Source organism: Mya arenaria, chromosome 6 (genome assembly GCF_026914265.1).
Source record: "Mya arenaria isolate MELC-2E11 chromosome 6, ASM2691426v1".
Lineage (NCBI taxonomy): Eukaryota > Metazoa > Mollusca > Bivalvia > Myida > Myidae > Mya > Mya arenaria.
In genome coordinates, this window is record NC_069127.1 from 17575880 (window position 1) to 17603527 (window position 27648).

Sequence of the window (27648 nt, forward strand, 5' to 3'; positions counted from 1 at the left end):
CCTTGACATGTTATTAACGGTAGAAATATAAACCCTTATCATCTTATTATTCGAAAATAAGATATCATTTATAAAGATATATTGACTGGAATTGATCTGCATACATTAAATCTTTCATGTCTCTCTGTAGCCTACCAATGTCACCGTTGCTCGTCGTAACCAACTTTTCTTAATTATACATAAATAACGTTCCTAACTAGCAGCCGGGCAAAATAGTCCCATAAGACCTTTTTCAACAGTATTCGCTTCATACGTCTGAGTTCATTGATGTTTAATCCATTAAAACAAGACACAAGTGGCGGATTTCGTTTCAGCAAATCGGTGGAAAATGTTGTAATAAACGTTTGTTATTTTTATCAAACGATTTTGAATCACATTACCCTAACATATTTTTTTTGTAAAACAAAAAAATGGGGGATCGCGTTATTTTGTTTTAGGTTACTCACAATTACTGCTTGTGCAAAAAAAAACCTACAACAGCGTATAACTGAGAAGAGTGTCGAACAGTCTACCAAATGTTACAAATTTAATAACTTATAGGTCGAAAATACTCAAGATTTATTTTAAAGTTTCTATGCAATAACATTAATGTCAAGCCGACAGCCACTCTATCATATGTGAGTTAAAGCATGCAACTGCTTCATGATTGACGAATTCTGAGATAAATGTTCCATTTTTATCTCAAGTTCAGTATTTTCATATCATTATGTTATATATCAATACAATTTCTTTAGTATCAAAAGTTGAGTATTATTTCGGTTTGGTTATACAATGTTTAAACTATTAATGACATTTGTTATGAAACTTAATATTCTTATTCAAAATGGTAGAATTCAATGTAAAAAGTTGGACAGTCTGTACACTTTCTATTTTATTTTATTATCTATATCTCAGCATTTCCTCAGTGAGTAAAACATACAGATATTGATAAGATTGAACGATAAAGCATGTCACCGTTTATGAAATTGTTCTAATCTCGGTCGGAATGACACTGCCATTTATTATTTATTTTTATTATTTTTAAATCACATTTGTCATCTCTGTGCCATAGAAATCCCGGATGCACAACCTAACTGTATTTTATTTTGGAAGTAACACTATTGGTGTTGATGTATTCTTCAGACGGAAGTTGAGCTAATGTACGATGCTGTTCATCTATTTTTTAAATCACTGTCCGAGCTGACGATTGCTGTGAGGGATATTAAAACACAGTCCCTCAGCTGTGACAAGCGCGAAGCATGGGAATATCGGAACTCTATGTGAAGTGAAGTTTATATGTAATTGATCTTTCAAATATATTAAATATAGATAAATGTTTGCAAGAGGTTTATCCAAGCACGTGTCGTATGATCGTTTTGTTTTTTCTAATTAATATATCTGTGCAGGCATTCCCTCTATTTTAAAATGTACAGCTGTATTGATCCGTGTAACCATTAATGTTTGCACGTAAAATATCAATTAAAATGGTGACACTGAACTATGAGCTGAAATACTTGATCTATCGTTATTCTGTCGTACGATCCTGTCCCCCCACTATTCGTATAATAATAACAAATCGGTCGGGCGTGAAGTAATGATATAGTTTATAATGATTTAGTAAACAGTTTTATTGTCTAATTACAGCGTTGGTTGCGAGGAACCGATTTGTCTGTGCGATCATTTGCCATCATTTTGGCCTTTCAATAAAACACATTTTGATGAATCCCTGGTCGGGAAGCTGGCGTATTAAGACATCGAGGAATATTATAAAACATAATTGTAAAGACTGTTTTTGTTAGATGTAATAAAAGAGCTGGAGAATTCTGAAGAGTGACGTTATTCTAGAGCATTAAAGCACAACCATCGTAATCGAAGATGTTTGTTCGCGTAATGCGGACAGAAATAAAAGTCTAACTACTAGGAAACTAAATGCATTGAATACATTTGCGGAAATCATATTACGTGGTCTGAGGAAACCGATAGTTGTACCTTAATAATCGTCTGCCTTCCAGTCGGTCATTGTATACGCCGACGCAATGGAAATAACGCGCGAGAAAGCTGTCTATCATATTTAATCGAAATGCCAATCATATGTGAAAGGTTATTACGACATAAGAGTATGCAATTCTAAGAGTGCAAGCTTGAATACAAGATTAATAACTATTTTCAATATGATTAATACGATCTCCATAACTACTGAATCTATTGAGTGTGTTTTCGGAAAATGATTGAGAACGAATTATGAATGTTATATATATTTGTTATGTGATTATTATGCTTGAGTATTGATGCCGTTAGTGAATGGTCTCAACGGTTATCTTAGCCGTTCTTGGGTTGCACGAAATATTCTCACGCCACCTTAATTGGCGTTGGTTTACTATATAAACCTGCACAATTGACGGAATGTTTTTTTACAGAACTTGCATGGACGTTACATAGAAATTATATTACTAACTTAAGACAAAGTTAACGTTGGCTCAGTGTAAATTCATTTATATCGAAAGTTCATTTTGCGTTTATAATTTCGGAATATTAAAACGTTTAAATCTGAGAATTTTTTTTTGTTCGTGGATTAATAAGCTTAAAATTAAAACTTAGTTTAAAGGATTTTAGGTAACTCCAAAGTGGTAAAGAAATAACTATTACACAGTCCTTTAACATTAGTTATAATAGAAATATCCACTACAGGAGCCGTGTCGTGATTTTATCAATTATAAAAAATGAGTTTAAGAAAGTTTTCAAAACGGGGGTGCTGCCTTACTAGTTTTATATGGAATGATCACGAGTGTGATATTGTTTTTATATAATAACGGCTAATTTTAATAACCAAAATATCTAAATGCCTAACAAATCGACAATTCATTTATATTATTCCCTACAAAACTTGATTCTACAGTATGTGAAACGACGGCTGACGTCATAAAGCTGGTATAGCTGGTGAGTGCGGCTTGCGTCTTTTGCAGCGGTGAAGAAGTGTCGCAAGTAAACAATATTTGCCTTGTTGAAAACAAATCAAAAGCGCTTTAAATTTATAAGGACCAGCTAGCCAGCCTTCGAAGGTGAATACATTCAATAAAATAAACAACATTCGATAATACAAACAAAAACAATGTAGAGGTTAGTAACAAATACTTAATAACAATTTATCATTTAGTCATTAAAATTCAATTCAATATCATTATTTCCCTTAAAAGATTTTATATACAGATATTATATGTGATTCAAAATTCTAATACCACATTACAAATATGTTTAACAAGTATCTAGCATGATTACGCTAACATTTATTCGATTTATTAAAAAAAACAAAAAAACAAAAAACAAAAAAAAACATGATGAGTCACACAAGTGTCACATTTAACTTAAACATAATAAACGTATTTTAGGACGAACTGATATTACATCTGCAAGAATGTCGTGTTCACATAACCTTCAAGTAATCATGTATTGCAGCAGCCATAAGCTTTAACGTAAACAACGTTCGGTTCAAGTCCAAAAGCCAGAAACAACGCCAAAGCCACAATACAAAATGCCACATAATAGTTCAGACCTCAATAAAAATGTTGATTCGCATACGCTTATAATACGCACAATTTATTTAATCGATTGGAGCGTTCATAAACAAGTAACTCTACCCATTGATTACCGCGGCAGCATATTTTAGCAATCACTTGCATAATATTTCTATGAACAGCTCTTTTTCACAATTTGCATACAACATATGGAGTGATTGTTGGCTGTGGTACCATGGAGTACGCCGTCATTACTCAAAGTTTTTAATTTTATGCTCAGCAAGAACACTAGCTATCTGACAGTCCCTTTCCGCAACAATTTGCCTGGTAACGAAGAAGGATTGACAATTGCATTATCAATAAAAGTATGTAGACCAAGTTGACAAGGAATGTTTCAGATATCGCGTACCTGTATTATTTAGAAATGACAAATATCGCGGAAACGATAAAACGACATGTGCATTTACAATCTAGGCTGAATGTTTTGTGTAAACATGTAAGCTTTCTTAAGAAAACTTCACAATTAAGTTTTTGCACCCAAGTTCACACATATCTGACCTTGTACGAACATGATATCCTTGTAATTTCTTAACAACAATTAATATTGGAATTTATCAATCAAGTACGCGTTGTGGTGTTAACTTAAACAATAGTTCAGAACCATGAAACACAATTGCTTGTACTCTCTTTGAATACAAATTGACAAACACTACGGGTATTGCACCATACGAGTTGACATCTTGAGAGAAGGCGTTTCTTGCATTTTGCAACCTTTCTTGTATTCGCATCCAGTGATTCAAAATTTGAGTCATGCCTTACACCCAAGTGATTCACTTTATGCATTTGCTGTAAGAATATGTCTCCATATATGGTTCCTGTGACAAAGAGGGGTCTGCGCTCTGAAAGAAAAGTATTATATTCGACTTGGCAGTCAGCAGTATTTGGCATAAATATTTGCAGTATTTATTTTAATCTTCCAAGTTTTACAATACTTGAATCCAATGTCAAACATGTTCTGAAGAAAGAGGTGGGCTAAAGTGACTTGCGCAGTGGCGTCTTGGAACGATGGATTTCGCGCCTTACATATATCACCTTAATTACACAGGTTTTAGTATTATGACTTTAATGAATATTTTATCATTCGAGTATGTCTTTTAATTAGTAATGGGAAAGTTCTGATGCCCCAAAACAATTACATTTCTAGTTGAAAGCTTTATACCTACCATGCGCTTGCAAAAGTTTAGATGCACTATTTCCAATTCTTACATTCTTTAGCATTAAAACATCTGCAAAGTTCACACCCATACCTTGATATCGAATCAAGAAACGTGTTAAAACAGTCACACCGTGTCTATGCGTTGAAATCAAAGTCATTCAAATTTCCACTTAATGTATGCATAGCTTTGAACGTTATTTTTTCCCCGCTAACAATTGCTTCTTATTGTTAAACTGACTGTTACTACTAACTATCACTCCTAGGTATGCAAGCGTCAAACTATTTATAATATGTTATACGTCCAATTTTCGTTACGTTTTAGCCTTCCCAGTTTTCCTTACATAACAGTGTAAAATTCGATCTATATATCATAAGGCACTTTAAATTTAGAACTCATGCAATAAGGAAGACATGGGTGATATGTGTTAATTTCTGTCAGTCATATGGCATAACGTGTTAACAGAAGAAATGTGCCATACTATGTTTGTGTACTTTCTGAGATATTTCAAACTTGCAGGACATATCTTATTTGTTTAACATACATGGTACTGCCGATGTTCGTGAAGATATGGCTTATGAGGACAGGCAAGGCGGAAGGTGTCTGACGACAGCACATTCATTCTGCTGACTTATATTACCAAAATAATGGCAAAAATTGTTCTCCCCGATGAATCTACCACGCAAAGTGTCGGAATGGTTTGGAGTAATTTGAATTTAATGCAGATGTTCTAAAACATTGTTGGATTATATCTGAGAGTAATTCCGACGTCTACTGAAAATCATTCCCTTATTTTAACAAGTCTTCTGTCATGGTTTCTTCAGAATTTTTCCTTTCTGTTTATAGTCTTTGTATTCAATGTGTGTTATTCCGTATACCTGTATTCCATCTGTGTGGGAAAATATAGATTAATTGCAGATTGAACATTTTAGGTATTTCATTTGTAAAGTTACCAAAAACACTAATTTTAATAATAGTAATAATAATTATAAAGATATATAAAATAATAATAATAATAAAAATAATAAACAAAATACAACACAACAAACATCAATAACATTTATTATGATAATAATGATAATAATGATAATAATAATAATAATAATAATAATAATAATAATAATAATAATAATAATAATAATAATAAGGTTTAATCCTGAGGTCTACGGACCGAGTGGCAAAGATCTGGTTAAAATCTGAAAGTCAGCTTTGCTCTCGGCAATCGAACAAATTAATTGACAACTAAGTAACAATAACACTTGAATCATCGGACGTGGTTGTTTTGGCTTGAATTTACGATTTAACGGCTAAGTGTAAATGACGGGGATTGGTGCGAAGGCCCTAAATTCGTTATTAAATAGGCCTAGTATGCAGCATGCGAATGCCATATCAAGAAATATTTGAATAATGCCAATCTCATGACAAAAGCTGTAAGAATTCTATTCCACAACTCTGTAAGGATAAACACCTTTCAAACGGACACATATCGCAGTAGCAGTTATTTGCATATTTTGTGCGTACTTTTGAATTTACAACCATATACAAATTTAAGAAAACAGATTTCAAATAAAGCTGTATGGGATAAAGCCCAAGCAAAAGCAAACACTCGAAATAATAATTCATCAACAACAGGTTTTGTTGAGACTTACAACATCTCAGTTTTCTAACGTTAAGAGGAAAAAATAAATAGAATATGTATCGTTGAAAAAAACAACAAAGAGTACTTTAAACATTAAAAGTGTCTTTGAACTTACACACCGGCAAAAATCCTAAATACATAATTACACAAGGGTAATAACATTTCCGAATTTTAAATTGTATGTATTATATGTCCCTGGATGGGCATCTTTGATTTTCGAGATAAAGAGATACTCCATTATGGTTGATAATGACATAATGAAAAGTATTGGAAACTACAGGGACAAGTCTAGTTGCCAAAACTTAAAACGATAACTGTTTTAGCCTCATTGCACTTGACTACATCTGCATATATTCTCTTAATGGATAAAATATGGAGATATAATTACACAAACAATAAGCACTGATAATTCTATAAATGATAATAGTAAATGGATATTTTTAATTGCTGGACTTGTTCTGTTTACATTTCAGTTTTATTCTATACCATTTTGTTTGGTGTAAAATGTTAAAAAACATTTTTATCAAATATGCAAAACATATCATTACGTTGTTTGCATAGTTTGTTAACAGTTAACGTTTGTCATTGGTGAACTCGTGAATTCAGACCTATGTTTAAGTAAGTACTCAAAGTAATAGTTCCATGATTGCATTGAAATATACACATATGCATACAAATATCCTAAATCAAACTAAAGAATTTTGAAATACCATTTACTAGTTGATTTTAAAATACATATTCGGAAATGTGATATCGAACGGAACATATAATTAAGTTTGTTCTACAACGATCACGCATCAGGATATTTGAAATATATACCTATTCAGTATTGTGTTATTACTGTCATTGGAATGTAAAGTTGTCATCGTCATTTTGTTTTGAATATGTGTTGGTTAACCGTATTGTAGGTTTAACGTGTTTTCTTGGCCTTCATCATTGTAGCCAACTCATTTCGAGGGCAATGCGCACAGTCATCATAACACCAGTAAATTGACTGACTTGCTTTAGTACCAACACAACACTGAATTCCATTTGTTTAAAATATCAAAATGCACATATAAATTTGTCGTTTTCACCAACTTTTTAAATTCCAAACATATGATCGTTTACATCAGAGGTGTACCTAGCCATTCACCAGTTTGCCGTGGTGTATAAATCAGTTCCTCACAAAAGATTATTGCGCATATCTCAGTAAAATCAGTAATAACAAATGAAGTCTAATGAGTTGTATATGCAAACAATGTTTTAATGGTGAAAGTTGATTCACTGAAGGTTAGCGATAAGTATGCGGAAAACGGGTATATGATTTCCGTATTCTTAGATAACGAAATACGGGACGAAAAAGGATTTTCACTGAATCTTCATGTGGAACAAAATATATCGTATTTGTGAGAAAAGAAGTTCGCGCATGTACATTCGTAAGTCATTCTGTGTATGTCTGTAAGAGTCTTCCTCAACAATTTGTCAACATATTTATTTCTAAAAAACTAAATATAGTGAAAGACGTTTGCCGAGAAATTCACTGTATGGAGCAGCTTACTCTTTGAAAGTTTGTCAGCACTTATACCGCGGGGAATAAATTCCTCCGTATCTAATTGAAATGACAATCAAATGTGCCAGTTTATTTAAGTTTACGTTGTGTATTTCAAACAGTGTAATTTCAAGTTCAAAACCATTTTTTCAAATATAGCATTTGTTTTGCGTGATTGAGCGAATTATTTAGCGTTTCTTTTAGCATTTAGTGAATAAATGTGCCAACACAATAACACCGAACTTTGATCCACATTTGACATGATTAAATAATACCAAGGCAGCTTATGTAAACAATTAAGTAAATGGTGTAGAAAGAATATATCATTTAATACTTTGTTCTTTGTTACGACTTGCGAGCGAGCTATTTCTATGGATTAAGACCAGATGGGCAATCCGACAACACATTCATAACGCTTTCATATCTTTTGATAATGATGCTACTAGTTTGTACCCCCCTTTCACCATAATCGATTGATTTGCAGTTATTTGAAATTAATGCAGATACACTTTCATACATTCATTCCATTAACTTCAAGATTTCTGAAATCATTCTTCCCTTTATAGGATATATAAATATTTCCTTGGTTAACAAGTCTTGCCGACTTTGTCAGATACCGCTTGAGCAGCCAAAATGCATGTTTACTGTTTTTTGACAAATATACGCGTGGAACACTGCAATTGTGACTCTACGCTTTAACACAATCGAGAGACAATATTCAATATAATACTCTACATGAATTAAACCGTACGGAGACACAATCTGCCATTTGATAGTGTAGATATTTATATTAGTGATTCACAAAATATACTAAATAAAACTCGCGTTTTAAGATCCATCGTGGTTTCAATCTGCTGACCATCCACTGAGCATGTGCCATGACCATATCAAGAACGTTTTTGATTAATGCGCAATATCAGTGATATGATTAAGAAGTCCGTGAAAATTGTATGAATTTTCCTGAAACTCTGCAAGGACAACACATAAAATAACTGACAATTATCTTGAAATGTTCTGGTCTGGGAGTTTTCAAATTACATTTAATTTGCAAATATTTGCATACTTTATCTTCATTTGCTAAGTATTGAACTAATTTCAGTTAGCATAGTTACAATGTATGTGTTATATTAACAGTGATTGCAACAGATATCTTGCAAAACCTCAACGCATAATCTTTTATAATTCGTATTTATTATCCTGGATTGTTGGTGTTATACAGTTATTGATGTTAACTTCTAATATGGTTAGAAGTTCGTGCCAGAAAGTACGAACTATAAATATATATCCAATTGGTGTAGGCATAAGTTTTTGCACTGAATAATATTTATGAGTGCTCAAATTATTACTTAAACATTGAAAAGTCATCTCTTTTATATTCTTTTTTATCAGAAACTCGTTCCGACAGACTTGTTGTTATTTGTCTTGAGTGTGCATTCCCTTTACAGCGCTTTTCTATCATATATGGATATAATTGATTTATAGCTGCTTGGATGGTTGGAAATAATATTTGTTTGAAAGAAAACGCGTCATAACAAGTTAACAAACAAATTAGACCATAACAAACCTTCTTCTAATGAAATGAAACTGTCAATCAAATATAACAAATATTTAGAGAATCATTTCGTATAAAGCCAATGGATTGCTACATCGATCGTACCATCCATGACTTCTCAGACCGATTGGAGGAATATATACGTCTTAGAAGAACACATGTTGTGACAGGTTTTTGTGATGTCAAGCAGAACAATTTCAGTCGAGTAAGGAGTTTATGTTTAGCAAATAAACATGTGCATTATTCAAACCCCATGGTAAATTTTAGCAAACACAAATCCCAGCTAACAATCAAATAGTTTGGAAACCTTCGATTGATGTAATGTAGGTCAGGTTCACATAGCTGTAATCTTGTTAGCGAATCATGTATGCTGGTCGTGTCACTCATTTTTGAACTGCCTTTTATCATAGGCTGACGTATTGATAAATCCAGGAAACATATACAGCGTTTGTTTTTCCATTTTTTGGTTCGATTTATTAATTAATAACAAAATAATATTTAAATACATTGAAAAGCATACTATTGAATCACCTGAGTTATTCTGGCGAATTTTTGCGCAACCTTCTTGTTCCAAACAAACACTGGTGTAAATGAATGGTTACAATGGTGAAGTTTATCTGTCGTTTTCAAAGGCATTGAACGTACCGTACGGGATAGCAGTCTTATATTAAAATATATATGAATTATCTAAATTGCCAATCAACTGTGCAATTTATTTTGAAATTGATAAAATGGGTCTTCACTGGGCATGTGTATGATCGTTTCTTTTCGTACAAAAGAATATTATGTTACTTCTAACTGTAACAGATATTTGCAAAACATGCGTATTTTACTTTTCCGATGGATCTCTCTTATGGAATGTTCAGTATATATTTTTAGAACAAACTTTATTATGCTAGAATGACCTTTAATAAACTAGAATTATATTAAGTTTACCAGCACAATTATTAAAATGATAGAATAGAAAACCCAAAACTGTAAATATCATTAGACAAATTGAAAATAAAAATTTGCTCCCTTAAGCAAAAAAAGAAGTATAAAATACAGCGATAAAACTAGTTGCATAAACTTTACAATTATATTCGATATAAACGTATGAGACGTGTAAGTTACAATGTAGGTCGATATAAATGAATGGAACGTGTATGCTACAATGTTAGTCGATATCAATGCATGTGATGTGTAAGTTATCTTCTAAAATGGAAAGGATACAAATTTAATTTGCAATACAACAACAAATGTTATTCAGAGATTTACCTCTTGGCTTTGTCGCTTCTTATAAGGTACAAACGTTCTATAACTGATGTTCGTGACTAGAAGGCTTATGAAGACGGACAAGGCGGATGATGTTGACAGCCCATTTATTCTGCATACTTAACTTACCAGGATAATGACACTTGTTGTCCTCTGTTAAAGTCACCACTGCTAAATAATTGGAATGATTTAGAGTAATTCTAAGTTAATAAAACTGTTCGCAAACAAAAAAAGACAGGCATACTGTTAAATACATTAATTCTATCAGTTAAAAGACTTCGCCGAGGTTAATTGCAGCTTTTAATATAAAAGTAGTCCCATGGGTTAACAAGCCTTTTGACCTAAGACATATCTAGACTTGATGCTTGACGAGTGGTTGTATTCTTGATGAGTTAATTCTTCCTTCAAATGGGTCTGTTTATTGATCACTCTATTTAATTGACAGAACTAGATGGGTAATCATAAATTCAATTATCATAAAAAAAACTTGGCATCTTTACAGACTAATTATATATCAAGTGCCTATGTACCTCGCCGGGCCTAAATCTGCGGAGTTACGTCGAGAAAACACTTGAAACATCACAAGCAATTCCGATATGATACCGGCGTTGTGATGTGATACCGTTGTTCTACAGTTGTTCGTCCGTTGTCCTGCCGATTTGAGAGCTAATATGCTACCGATAAGCACTTGTTTGGCACTTGTTACACCGTTGTTCAAGTGATGTTTCACCGTTGACCGGAGCTTTATCGGAAACCGATGCGAAACCGTTGTTTTATGGAGGAATGATACCGGAGTGTTGCTGTTGTAGTTCCGTTAATGGCTCCTGCTGCGCATCGGCAGGTTATTTTGACCATGTTCAAAAATGTATACCTTTGCCGGCAGTTCTTAACGATGTGATACCGTATCGCTGCCATTCTAGTACCGATCCTCGAAAATCGCCAAATTTGTGCTCCAAAAACACTCCGGCGAGCCAAATCGGTTTGAAAGACCAGTAAGACGGGAACGTTGATAATTTGTCCTTTCCATAATTGTCAATAATGCACTTTGAGCCCCAAACGGTTAAAGTGCCTTAAATAAAATGTTCACATATTTGCGATGTTTTGGTATTTACTATTTTTTTCATAATACTGTGTGTATGTGTGTGTGCGTGCGTGCGTGCGTGCGTGCGTGCGTGCGTGTGTGCATGTGTGTGTTTTGTGTCGATATGCCTTAGTTTTTTATTAACGCACCTTGAATCTATGTGTGGAGTTATTATCGTTTTGAGCATTTATCAATGTCATGTGTGTCGCTTGTAAATTCAACTTAATATCTTTAAGTGGTATAGGCAGTTATTATATTGCAATCACTTGTCTTTCCTGCAAGTAATATCTATGCATTTATTTGTACGTGTTTGCATTTTAATAGAATTTTATAGAAATATATATTTTTATGTTTTTGTTTTTGCGCTGTTACCTTATGCAATACACTAAATGAAACAACTTGCATTTATACAGCATCAGGAATGTATAATTCATTTAAAATCTCACGCGACTTTAATCCGTTCAACTCACCCCGCCGAATGCAAATACCATATAATGATTTCCTTTAAGTGATAAAGGTTAACGGCATTCTCATGCAGAAGACTATTAGAATTGTATACATATTACAGCAATCTACAAAGGCAACATAAACAAGTAGATAGCAAAAGAGCAAGCCGTCGTTTGCAAATTATTGGAATTAAATACAATCCGGTCAATTGGCATTGTTATACTAAACGCTCGATAAAGCATCTCCATCGATAAAAATCAATCCTGAATGCCAGCAACTTAATATCTTATATATTTAAAATTCGACTTGCACTAGAGAGTATTAGTCTACGAATGTTTTTATTTCACATCAAACGACAAGCGCTAACAAAAGGCAAAGACGAATGGTTGTACAATTGTTTTTGTTAAATCTCAAGGAATACTTGAACTATCCAAGGCCGTTGTAGACAAGCCAGACTCCTAATGTAAACCGGTACAAAGTAAATAGCTCTATCGGATTTCCAATCTTTATTTTAGTTCTGATCTATTACATAGCTGACGAGCAGCATAGTGGATAGTAAAAATATTTACCATTTTATTTCATATGCTACTTCGCGATGAACCTTTATATACGTCATTCCGACTTACGCCATTTAAAGATATGCATACCAATGTCAAGAATCTTAGCAAATGTACACAGTTGGTTCGGAATGATACATACAACAGTATTAAGATGTACATAGTAACTACCAAGAATAGCTTCATTGTAATAATAATAAGATACAGGTTTAGTTTTTCTGGTGCACTATTATGAATTGTGTCAAATATATACGTATGTATGTAAATTGTATGTGGTTTCTACACGTTTTGAACTGACTGTTTGTATAATCAAACACATCCATTAAAAAAAAAAAAAGAATCAGATACCCAATGCTCTACTTTGCTTTCTCTGCTATTGTTCGCTGTATTGTATTCTCGTACATAATCCATTATTGTTGCATTAATTGAGCGAGTGGGAAAATACATATTATTAATAAGTAAAGCAAACGGACTGTCCTGGAGAAATACGGAAATGTTCTTGGATCAGTTGTGGAGAAGAAAACTTTGATTGAAAGATTTGGCAACCGTGGTAGAAAAGTGTTTCTAAAGACAACATACGATGAAAATGCCAAACATAATAAATATGTAAAAATTAACTAGTGCGAAATTTTAATGTCAATACTGTATTATCTGATTAAACCCGTCCTTGTTATCTAGCTAAGAGTTTGAGCCTCTTAAGTTGTGCATATTTGAATCTTGGAATGATGCCTTGTTTATTTGTTTGTTCGATGTCTTTGGCGTTTAACCTGTGCCATTAAAAGGGGTTTATGTTTAAACGTTTTGCTACTGGGCTTGTTCTGTAGTTTTTCATATAAACATTGCAATGTCTCATGTCATTCGTTCCAATTAAATTGTCGTCATTCAGGTAATTGTCCTTTTGTAGCATTTTCCTTCAGTTAGTCTACAGACATTCTTCAGTAAGACTCTTTCAATGTAATGAATTACTGCCTCCCCTACTATTCCTTGTGGTGATACAGATTTTCTACTGTAAGTGCATAACGGTTTTATTGTGGCATTTAGTTACTTCTAATTTAAGGTTTACGTTAAAGTTCGTGCTTAATATGCGCGTATATGAATAATATAACTCACATCTCAACTGTTTGTTTTTTATTTGAAATATGAAACTGCAAAAATAAATTCCTGAACTAAGACACCTTGTTCGTTTTATTCCAATGGAATCATCATGATTATGATTTTTACATAGCAGCCGCATTTTATATGTTATTGCTCATACACCAAAGCCGATACCAAACCGCACGATGTTTATTTGTTATATAAGACTAAATGTAATTGTTACCATTTAAGCACCATTTTTCTCATTTCGCCTTTTTTCTCTAAATAATGCCAATAAGCCTCTTTCTGTACATGTTTCAATGTATGAGTAGTGGAAACACAAGCGTTTGTAATCAGAATAGCCGTCGAGAAAGATCTGAGTGACTGGCATGTTTTATGGCGTTTTTTACAGTCTTCACGACGCTTCATCTCATCCCAGAACGTTTGCCCCGAGGAAGTTTAATTTACAGCTAACTCTCCCGTCACGTTGAGGTTAATGTAATGTGCACCTCTTGCGTGGCATTAACTATCTCAGAACACGGCTTTTTGTAATGTTTAAACATGCTTTATGAGTGAGACAAAACTACGAAAGGCATGATTAAATAGTTGTTCGGTCGAAATACTTTCGACACTATATCATTCGTGCCAATGCAAACTTTATTCCCATCATTATACTTGTTCATGTTCTGAAAACAACGCAGCTTTCGCTTAAAGGAAATGAATGAGTATGTCAGGTTTTCAGCTGAAAACAACAGTAAAGGCAAACCGGTATGCCCTAACAAAGAATTTCTGAAAGGATTCCTGCAACATATATAATTATGCAGCCGTTATTGCGACTTTTAAATATAGAAGCTGCCGCTTTCTGCTAATGCTAATGAACTAAATATACGTATTGGCATGTGCACATCGAACTCAAACGGGAAACAGTTGAAAGCCTACGCTGTTAGCATACAACAAGGAAACTGAATTACAAAATGAATTGCAATTCTTTAGAAATTAACTCACTAAGGAATTGATCTTGCCCTTGTTGATATATTCAATAACACTTTTAGATATATTGACGATATGCTAAGTTTGGATAATCCAGGTTTTACAGATACTATTAAATCGATATAACCTTCACAAAAGCAACTTAATAAATCAAATACATCCAATTTGAAATCATTCTATTTAGATCTGCAACTCGAAGTAAGGGAGGATAAATCTCTGTGATGATTTTACTTTCAAAATAATAAATTATCCTTCTTGAGAGGGAGATGTTCCTCGTTCACCATCATATGGTGTTTTTATTGCACAGTTGATAAGATTCACTAGGATATGAACAGATTTGAAAATCTTATGACGGAAGAACTCTAAAACATGGATTTAGATAAAAAATTGTTAAGGAAAACTTTCTCTAAAATTTGTTCATTATAATATTATATCAAAGTACAATATCAGTCAAATTTGGTCATTATACTATTATATCAAAGTACAATAGCAGTCTAAAACCGCCAATGGTATTGCTCATCCCGATTTTTATGGAGATGTTTCAAAGAAAATTTGTAAAATTATAAAAAATCAGCAGCTAGTTTGGCAGATAGACTCAATGAATTGCTTGGATTATATTTAAACCTGGGATATAATGGCAATACTTTGAAGAGTACTTGTCTTCTTGTTTTTGATGATGAATTTCTTATGCAAAAAATTAGGTTGAATATAGCGTCCTTACATAACTGAACTCTCATTGCTTTGATTTTATGACGAATTTTGCAGATTCGTTTTATCTTTAAAACTAATTTAGGCTTGCTAGGAATGTTCCAGCTTATGACTTCTCTTTCTTTTAAAATTTAATAATTATTTGGATGAAAAGTTCGGCAAATACATGTCGTGTTTTTATTTTTACTAATGTTTCATTGTGTGTTCCTAGTTTAAGTACAATGATGCTTTTTAACACGAATCTCTATGACCACACAGTTTAAACACTTTTATATTTACTACTTCCTTAAAAAACTTGGGGCCACTTATTAGTTTATTTTTATTTGTTTTTTTTTAATTATTAAGTTTCCTCAAGTTAATGCATACTTTGATAAGATTTACCTTTAAGGTTTTCACTTTATTCTAGATTGTTTGGATAGGAGTAAGGTTGTGCACGCAAACTGGTTTAAACACCCAGTAAATTTAAATTTTGCTGACCGTTCCAAGGCGGTACCTTACAATCCATAATAAACACACCTAGTTTTTATCTAGTATATATGCACTGTGATGTTTGTTGAGTTTTGTGCTGTTGTTCGATGTTTCTTGTTTGTATTTTTTGTGTGTGTTTTATCCTTTCGTTTTATAGGATAAGAACATGTAGAATGTCCACGTGTCAAACTGTTCGAATTGGCCCATATTCATTTACTGACTTCTTAAACATTTCAATTAATCTATAATAAAACAAATCTTGGCAAATTATGTGAGTTTGATTGTTGAACAGATTTGTTGTTACAGCTACAGCAAGTTCTACTATCTTGTATGGTATATACATAAATTTTGCCTTTTCTGAACTCGTGGAAAGTTAAATCATTCGTAAACAGGAACTCAGTATTCATGAATACTGATACTTTCATTTACCAGTGATTCATACTGCTCAGACTTATGCCGTACTAAGTTAACATTCCTTACTTTATTTATCAGAATTTATGTTCAAAACCCGGGATCGATGTGTTTTTTTTTTTGGACAATCGCTGGACATTTAGGTTTGCAATAGACAGGTTGTCTAGTTCCATCAAGGGCTGGTCCAGGATTTGGCATTAACGAAATACATGGAGGCGGATCTCCAGACACGCACCTCTGCAATAAATATCAAGATGCAAGTTGTAACCGTGGTATTAGGGATACCACTCAAAATATACCTTTCCCTAGACTTCAAATACTAAGAACAATGGAAGCGTTAATAATAGAAAAGGTTAGTTGTAATACATTTTGATCTTGGTGTTGTTTTCGAGATGAGTGGGCTTTTGCAGAATAAGATTAAGAAAGGAGAAAGGTGAGTGAAATCTTAATCCAAAACACCCACCACGAGAGGCCAGCGGAGGTGAATACGAAATTGCAAAAGGTGGTTTATGTTGTGGTATGTACGGCTTGGTTCGGGGTTTTGAGTTGGATGTCCACCATGGAATTTTTTTATTACCTCTCAAAATAGACACCAGTACTGGTTTCTCCCATCGAAACGGACTCAAGCGTGTTTGTATGAGCTTTCATAACACTTGAGCTTGAAGAAATTAGTTAATTAAGAAAAAACTTGCAGATGTATGAGACGTATATAATAGATGTAACCAGAATGTGTTATCGACTGCCAATTGTTCGACTGTTCAAGTATAACATACACATATGAGGACTCTGCTAAAATGCGGTTAGCGTGTTTTTTTATTGCATCACTGAAGACTTAGATGTCAAATCATTAAGAAAAGAAGTCGAGACAATTTCGACAACACTGAACCCCAATTAATTAGTTAACAAGTCGACACAAGTTTGCAACATGTTGTGTTTTTTCTTCATCATGTAGCTCTTAACTAAAATATTTAAACAATCCGTGTATACAATATACGCTTTCAAAATATACTAGTAAAGTCCCCAGAACGTACATAATGTGATAAAATAACGAGGATACGAACTACAACATTGGTTAACGTTGACAGTGGAGTTTAAATAAAAAATGATTATCAACATTTATTCGTGTAAAAGTAAATAACTATAATAAAACGCGATGTTACTGGCAGTGACCCTGTGTGGAATTTATATTGAAAATGACAAATTTTCGTATGCACATTGGGATATAGCATAATACCCTTGCGGTAACCAGGATAATGTTAAATAGAAATTACAGTACAAAACAGTGGTAACTCCATATACAAAAGTTCATTGAGTAACACTCTTCTTGTTAATAACCCTAACAAGTCCCAAATTCATGTGATATAGTAAAGGATCAATTTTGTTTTTTGTCAAATGATGTAGACATATCAAGTACAAAAAATACTTCAACGGTGAAATTTTTCAATAAAATAATGAAAAAATATTTAAATTGAGATACCGTTTGTACATCATTAACATTACTGTTTACTGCATTAATTAAACTATATTTAGCCATTTTTTATAACAAACCTTTCTCTGTCTTGTTAAATGCTGTTTTATATTTTATGTTTACTGTTGAGTTTTGCTTCACAATTGTATTACGTATTTAAAAAAGGAAAACATCTCACCAAATAATCCAGCTTCTATAATTATCAATACAGTAATACACTAGTCAGTACACAAGTGTACAGAAATCGCCACAAGGTTCCTTCCGTGATATTACAATAGAAGTGTTATGAGGTATGTCAGTCGGAAATAGATCACCTTAAACGTACGTTTTGGTTTCTTTCCTCTCCCCCCAAAAAGTAATAATGTTGTACATTCTTTTCTTCTCTCCCCTTTAATAGTTTTTGTGTATGATTCTTGAGTTATATGTTGTTCTTCTATTTTGCTTCTTCCCTTTCAGCAATACACCGCATTGTTCTGACATTACAGGGATAAGTGGAGGCTCAACTTCGGACGTTAGTACCTTTTTCTAAAAAAAAAAATACTGGTTCAAAATGAGGCATTTGGGATATCACTCAATTCAAAATGTTTACTCCTTCTCCGTATTTTGAAGACTAAGGACAAGCATGTATGATAAAAAAGGGGTTATTTGTACTGCAATCTGATCCGAGAAGTTGAGTTGGTTAAGTCCAATTTTGCAGTATTACAAGTATTTGAACTAGTTTTTAAGGGCCTTCCCTCTATCAAAAGCCGTGTGGAGAAACAAAACTTAACATGTTTAAAACATCAATTGTTATTTGATATTTAGGAAGGATGATTTATATATCCGTTGCAACATGTGTAGCTGCATCAGTTCAGGAGAAAACCAACTTAAGTGTATTTGTTTGATGATCAATTCATATAGCAAATGTTCCATTCTGGTACTCGAAAATCAAACAACACATAGTACAAACTAATCGCATCGGTGAAACTTGTAACAGCTTGATCTGATAGGGTTTTGTTGTTGGTCATAGCTTTCCCTTTTGACGATATTTCATTAGTCAGGTAATGCATGTTGTCTTGTAACGCTGTATCTCTTGTTTGATGTTTGTCTAAATTTGATGTGTGGGCTTTTAAACATGGACATTGTTTAAGTTTAGGCTACATGGCTAGTCTCGGTAGTTTCCATTGTTTCATCCATGAATGTTCCTAAAACAATTAATGTTACGCATTTTCAAATACTCACTGTCTCTAAGGCTGTGTAGGTCCTTACATTCTTGCAATGACGACTCCTTGACATTTCTGGCAAAATATATAAAAATAAAACGTGCAATAACATGATTAGTATAAATTCCTGATTGCATATCATTTTAGCCTTGAAAAGTGTCTGCATTAGATTCAAGTATGAATAAGTGATAATGTAAAGTTTAGACATATCCTATAGATTATAATTTATACTCATGTATGATTACAATGTGGATAACATTTACGCCCTGGTCGAAGTTTATTGAGCAACAGTTTCATCAAGTGTCATCTTAAATCTAAAATCAGTATATTAAAACAAATTAAATAAATTCACAATTGTTTACCAAGCCCCAATATCACGAAAATACTTTGGTCAAATCTCAATCTCAATCTTTACTCTTTTTATCAAATTACAGCATCATATGATTCAAAATTGTAAATGTTTTACACTTTTTAAAATCGCATTCTCTCATTCATTATGTTGATAAAAAAAATTGGTCAATATCTTATAGAAAAAATATGAGTGCAAAAATTGAACTTGAGTCCAATTTATTATTTTTGAGATTTACTCAAGTACATTTTGTGCTGTATAAATATTTTTTTAGAATATTGAGCAATCATGTTAATTAACATAATGTAGGTGAGAATGTGCTTTTGAAAATCGTAAAAAATGTCATACTGTAATGTGGTAAAATGAGTTGAGATTGTGATTGAGATTTGACTTAAGTATTGTCGTGACATTGGGGCCAAATCTATTCGTACATAACAAAAGTTATTAGAACGATAGAACGCATCAGCCTTTTGCATAAACACTTAAGCACTTAAACACGTATGCGGTACAACGTTTGACGTATTGCGCAGCTGAACTCTTACAACTGTAAGCCATATTTTGTTATATAATCAAATACCTATGCATATACACTTTGGTTTATTGCTTGATACGATTGAGTAAGGTTTATTTAAAACCGCAGTATTATACACTAGGATTACAGACGTTGAAATAATTTTTACGTTAACTGTTGGGATTAGATTGCAAAAATCGTATACTAGTATTTATATTTAACAAGACTTCATGATGTTGCTTGATAAAATGTAAGAATTAAATGCATTGTTGTGGTAGAATATAAAATATTGTTTTTGTTTCTCAGATCGGTCGGGATCTTTGACAATGTTTTTATTTTCCAGCTTTTTTCAAAATATGTCTTCAGAAAATTTTATTTATACACATTTTTAGACATCTGTTTTAATGTGAAAAACTACAGAATCAAGCCCAGAAGCAAAAAGTTCTAACATATACCCGGTTTAATGGCACTGGGTAAAACATGTCTTCAGACATTTGTTTTGAAACATGTCTTTAGATAATGTTGTTAAAACATGTTTTTAGATATCTGCATTGAAATATCTCCTCAGATACCAGTTTTGAGCCATGTCTTTAGAAATCTGTTTGGGAACAAGTCTTCAGATATCATTTGTAACACAGGTCTTTAAATAATTGTTTTGTACGTGAGATTACTTTATACGGAATTGAAACCGAGCGAAGCTCTTCAGGGCTTTATTCAGGCTACACGTGTGAATCACTTCTTTCACTCAAAATTGCTCCTACTAGGAGCCTTATACTTAGACATTAATTTAATGCAACAACAATTTCGTTTCACAAATCATATTGAGCCCGTGAATGCCGGACAACAAGATGTTATCAGAACGTAGCAAAACTGCATTCAGTGGTTTTCGTCATGGCCAAATTAGCCATATCCCTCAAACGAATTACACGAACATTTTGCAGTGTATGTACACGTTTGTCAAGTTTATTATGTTGTTTAAAGTACCAATGGTAGATAGTGCTCTATATTTGTGGAAGTTGTACGAGGGAATCCGATGTCCGGAAAGTTTTGAGACTTTGTCTATTTTTCAAAACATTTTTAATATAAATCAACATACAATATACAGCTGCTTATATAGTCTATTCCTCAGTTTCCTTTTGAAAAATAAAATTATATAGCCTCATAACAAGGAAGGAAATGGTTGTCAAGACAACCCGTGTAGCGCTTCACAGAGCACTTTGAAATTGACGTTTTCTGAAAAATAATCACAATTCCTATATACTACTCAGTCTGAATAGTAGTCGCCAAAACGCCACGTCAAAACATATTACGACAGTATTATTAACGCCATCGAACGGTAGATAAGTTTGTAACGATCAACGGAAGAAGAGATGTATTTCGAAGATGTCGGAAAGACTCCGACATTGTAGTCACGCACGGAGCAGTGCATTACGACACTGTGTTCGGAGCGGGATGACTCCTACAAATACTTCTAACTCAAACTAAATCAAAGGCAATATGTTCAAGGGCTCTTGTATTTTGCCGGCATGGACGTTTCAGTGACGGGCATGAAAATGTGTGCGATTTAAAGCGAGCGACCGGCCATCTGTCGTGAGTGAAAGTGACGTAAATTTAGTGCAGGCAGGTTACTAGAAGACCGGCGATTGGACAGTGATTAATGGTTAAATGTTATTGTTTCACAACTTCTCCTAAACGGTCTACTAAATATATGTTATTGTCATGTAGGACACTTAATATTAATGGCAGTTCACATCAACATTGTATCATTGTCATGGTATTCAAGTGTTTGTATTGTTATCATATAATGGTTTTAATGTGGTTAGTATAGACCAACAACTTCACATGATCATCAATCATTCCATATTTCTATTTTTTCAATATCTTACAGTCTTGGAATTAGTAATTAAGTAAGTAGTTAAAGGTTTATCACTCAAAGTTTATGTTTGTTATACAAGTGTATGTAATAATTTTGAATATCGATGGACATTTACATCTAAAATGGTATTTTTTTCCCAAGCAATGCAAGTATACTATATAGAAATAAACTCATTTGAAAAAAAAGATAGAAAAAACACCTCTATATAACATCCCTTTTTACTCATTGTTCCTTTTATAAGTTAGTCGTGAATATCACCACAGAAGGACTACAACAAAAGTCTATAAGATTTGATTTGGACGACAAAAATAGCTTATGCATGTCGTTTTTATTTTTAATAATGTTTAATTTATTTGTTCCCAGGTTTAGTACTATCATGTTTTTATTTATTATGATTTTCTATGATCACACAGTTTTAAACCTTATACTATAAAAGGCAGACTGTGTGTGATGCTCATAGTTTCAAACATTAACTTCATCGTATCTTTCAAAAGTTGTTTTTGCATTAGGTACTCTGAATTGTATTCCTCCTGCAGATAGAGGTTAGATACCCCATCATTAAAGTACTTGGGGTTTTCCTATTAGTTTATTATTATTTGTTTTATTATTAAGTTTCCTCAAGGTAATTCATAAGTTTTATCTTTTACGTGGTTACTTCATTCAGGATTGTTAGGATGACGATGAGGTTTGTGCACGTAAACTGGTTTAAACCACCAGTAAATTTACATTTTACTGACCGTTCCAAGGCGGTACCTTACAATCCTTGATAAACATACCTAGTTTTTTTATATAATATATATATGCACTGTGTTGTTTGTGGAGGTTTGTGCTGTTGTTCCATGTTTCTTGTTTGTTTTTGTTTTTGAGTTATATTTCTTTTGCGTTTACCCTATGCCTTTAAACGGGGTTTATGATTAAACTTTTGGCCACTGAGCTCGTTTCTGTAGTTTTTCACATAAATATTTATTTGATAATATATTAATAATGAATTGGTATTTTAATTATAAAAAAATCTACTTAATTTAAGACAAAACATTGATTGTAATTGATGAGTTAACATCCAGTACACGATTGCTTAATTATCACATTATATCTGAATACTTATAGTTTAAGATTTATATGTATTGATGACTCTATGGACTAGTGTAAAGTTACGTGTTTATACATTAGTTTATTGCTTCCAGTGTTTCATTGGCCGTTCCAATGCATACATCCCGTCATGTATTGATAATGCTAATATTGTGCATTTGTGGAGGTTGTACGTTTGCCCCCCAGACAGTGTAAACATCGCTTGTTTGTGTTCGCTATTTGAATTTCCTCCTTCTCTAGGTCAGTTGAAATTAAATAAGAACTTGTTTGATGCTCAAAAACCGGTTTAAGGGCGTCCACTTACAAAATGTCTGCAAGTTCAAAATTATTTTTTCTTCTTTTATTTCATTGTATTATTGTTCTATGCATTCTCTTTACAGATGGCTAGTCTTTATATCTGCGTTCCTCGCGTACCTGCTAGCGATGGGTGTATTTTTTCGATGGGGACATTATTGCCAGATATTATGAACACATTTAAGGTATCCCGTTCCGAAGCTGCACCTGCACAGTCTGTGGGCATCACAGATAGTCTCTGTTCTGGTCAGTTTCATATTTTTTTTGAAGCATATGAGTTTGAAGCTTTGGCTCTTTCAATTAATCAAACAATTGAAACTATCAAGTCACGCCCAGTGTCTTACAGGATTGGCTTTAAAAGTAAAATGTTAACTGCCAAACGAGCATCATGCACAAAACACATCGCTACAATACAAACTATTAAATGAACATGAAAATGGCTTCATTTTTGAATAATTCGATAACCACATTGACACTTTTCAAACTCAGAATTCAGAAATCGCGAACATAAAGTAAAGCTATTTGCCGTTTCTGTTCCAGGCTTCTTCAACGGATGCTTGATACAGACGTTTAGTGTACAAAATGTTGCGTTCTATCTTTCCTTTATCATGTCTGTAAGTTTTGGCATTTGTTTCGTTTGCTACGTCGATAACATTCCTGGTAATTTGATGGAATTATTTAGAGGTAAGTACTGAAACAAGAGATAACGTCGTTTAATAAACATTTAAATTATTTCTTTTTTGTGTTCATTATATATGTTTAAAAGCGGCATTATTAAAGCATTATACGGTGTTTCACGCCCAATGAGTTATTTAATAGTATCATTTTCCATAAAAGCAGACTTATATCTTGTGACCGCCAAACGTTACTATATTTTTTCTTGTAGTTCAATGTATAATATAAAAAAAAAATATTTGAAAAGAAAAAAAAGTTGGTCAAACGACCAAACAATTTCTGGTAACTAGGCATAGGATTAACATATTGTTGATTGAAAACCTTAGTAAAAATGTGTAATTGCGTCTCCCCTGCTTTTAAGCTCACCTTAGGATCGATGAATGACCGTCGTGCCTCGTCTGTCGTTCGTCGGACGTCCACACTTAGTTTGTTAACACTCAAATGATCACATTGTTGCCACAATTGTCTAGAAACTTGGTCAGGAATGAACAACTAGGTCGCATGACCCAAATATAGAACACTCCTGTTTTTTCAGTCCAAATATCCTGGAAATTTGTCAGAAAGGTTGTTATGTTGATTTCTAGCTCAAGTTCGAATATGGGTCATCTGGGGTCAAAAACTAGGTCACAGAGCACAAACATGGAAAAACATTGTTAACACACTGTAGGTTATATAAATTTTCGTATTTTACAAACATGTTTAAGAAAGTTTTCTATGTTTTTTCCAGCTCTCCAACAGCGGTTGATGTTGAAGATATCAGCTTGTAAATTGAGCGACAGGGCTCCTTGACAGACAGTGAAAGGCATAATGTCCTGAAGAACCTGGTTCGATTAATCGCCGCAACATTAAAATACTAATTGTCTTCCGGGATGGACGTTAAACGGGGTCCCGTGTGACAGAGCTTTACTTTGCGGCACGTCAAAAATACCGGGTTGGCTCTCACCAGGGTTATATTGTGCCTGTGCACTATTTCCCAGTTTTATCAGAGCACTCGTCGAATGGGCAAGGCACATCTGGCGCTTTACCTTTAGGCGACAGTCATAAATTGTATATTCTCGATAGCTAGTATTTTTGTAAAAAAAACAACAGCATTAATAAAGCTATACTACATTTATCAATGCATATTTCCAACATATATAGATATATTAATTTCATACCGTTATCCTCTAATAAAAGTTTATTGATGAATTTGTAATTTTACCATCGTTTTTTAGTGCGGATTCAAGCGTCATCGTCATAAGTTGTTTATTGAACATTAAGAGCGAATTTGAAACGTAAACAAGCTGTAATTTGAACATTGGGAGCGATTTTACAACGTCAAAAAGCTGTTAATTCCACTTTCGGAATGATTTTACAGGCATGCGATGATCTGTCTATATATTTTACCGTTTGTTAAAATATAAAAATAATCCATTACAACACGTGTTGACTACCTTGATCCAGTAAGACACGTGTTGAGATCCGATGAATAATTGGATCCAATAAGACACCTATTGAGAACAGTCGACTTCCTGGATCAGGTAAGACAAGTGCTGAGAACTGTTGAGTTCCTGGATCAAGTAACGTGTTGATAACTGTCTAGTTCTTGGACCCGGTAAGACACGTTTTGAGAACTGTCCAGTTGTTGGACCCAGTAAGACACTAATTGAGAATTGTCGTGTTCTTCGACCCAGTTAGACACGTGTTGAGAAGTGAGGAGTTCCTGGACCCAATAAGATATATAAACTTATAAACTGTAAACTATAAACTTTGTTAACTGTCGAGTTCTTGGACCCGGTAAGGCAAGTGTTAAGATCTGTTATGTTTCTGGACTAAGTAAGGCACGTGTTGAGAACTGAAGATTTATTGGACCCAGTAAGACACGTGTAGAGAACTGTCAACTTCTTGGAACCAGTAAGTCACGTGTTGAGAATTTATAGAGTTCCGGGACCAAGTAAGACACGTGTTGAGAACTGTCGAACTCTAGGACCCAGTTAATCACGCGTTGAAAATATATGGAGTTCCGGGACCCTGTAAGAAACGTTTTGAGAACTGACGAGCTCTTGGACCTAGTTAGTCACGTGTTGAGAATTTATAGAGTTCCGGGACCCTGTTAGAAACGTCTTGAGACCTGTCGAGCTCTTGGACCCATTAAGTCACGTGTTGGGAATTTATAGATTTCCTGGATTCAGTAAGACACGTGTTGAGAACGGAAGAGTTCTTGAACCCTGTAAGACACTTGTTAAGAACTAACGACTTCGTTGACCAATAAAGACAAGTGTTGAGAACTACTGTTTTTTTTTCCTGAATCCAGAAAGACACGTGTTGAGAACTGTTGAGTCCATCCAGTCAGTAAGACACTTGTTGCGATATGTCGAGTTCTTGGACCCAGTGATTTTATTAATACAGTTAGACACGTGTTGAGAACTGTTGAATTTATTTATACAGTTAGACACGTGTTGAGAACTGTTAAGTTTGTTAATACAGTTAGACACTCGTTGAGAACTGTTGAGTTTATTAATACAGTTAGACACGTGTTAAGAACTGTTGAGTTTATAAATACAGTAAGACACGTGTTGAGAATTGTTGAGTTTATCAACACAGAAAGATGGCAAATACAGACCCGACAATTAGACATAGTCTATGGCATTCTGTCACAATACTGATCTGTTCTGTACATCATTCCGCATTTACACGAACCACGACATCATAGTGAGAGTCAGAAACTACCGATTGAAGTACATCATGAATTCTATGCTCTCCTGACAACCTAATAACAACTTAAGTTTGAGGTAAAGTTCTATAATCACTAAATGTATTTGACTTGGAGAAGCATATACTAAACACCTGTAGTTATGTTTATATTATCTGTGCTACATTTACACAACCAGGAGCGCTTTTTAAAGATGGATGTAACTATAACTAGCTAATCCCTGTAATAATATGATGCTATAAGTTGGCACATTTTGTAAAGTTTTAAAGACAATGCCACTAGGATATTATTCATGTTTCATATTGCTATTAATCATTGCATTACGATGTCAAAACCCGAGGCTGCCAGTGAATATCAGATGTAATGGTTCATTGGACAATATTTGCTTAATATTCAATGGCTCTCTATGCCACGATCAATATGTCTTTCTACCAGTGAATATCAGATCATATTCAATGACTCAATTGTCAATATTTTTATTAACTATTTATAATATGGCCAAATTAATGATATTTATTACACATAATAACCATATAGCAATTGGTATTTTGTTATCTGGAAATGAAAAGCAAACCAGGAAACATGAAAATACGCCTGAAGCAAAACGCAGTTGGACACGTGTTTAGAACTGTTGAGTTTATTAATACAGTTAGACACTTGTTGAGAACTGTTGAGTTTATTGATACAGTTAGACACGTGTTGAGAACTGTTGAGTTTATTAATACAGTAAGACACGTGTTGAGAACTGTTGAGTTTATTAATACAGTTAGACACGTGTTGAGAACGGTTGAGTTTCTGGATCCAGTAAGACACGTGTTGAGAACTGTTGAGTGTCTGGACCCGATAAGGCACTTGTTGAGAACTGTTGGATTCTTCGACCCTGTTAGACACGTGTTGAGATTGTTGAACGTCAGGTTACAGGGAGACAGTGGTTGAGAATTGTTGAGTTTCTGGGTCCAGTAAGACGGTATTCTGTATGGTTTGTTTTTATGAAACCTTCGTTGAATGAAATCTCAGATAAAACGACTTGTTTACAGCTAAAGTAATACAATTGACTTAACCGTAAATTAGGATA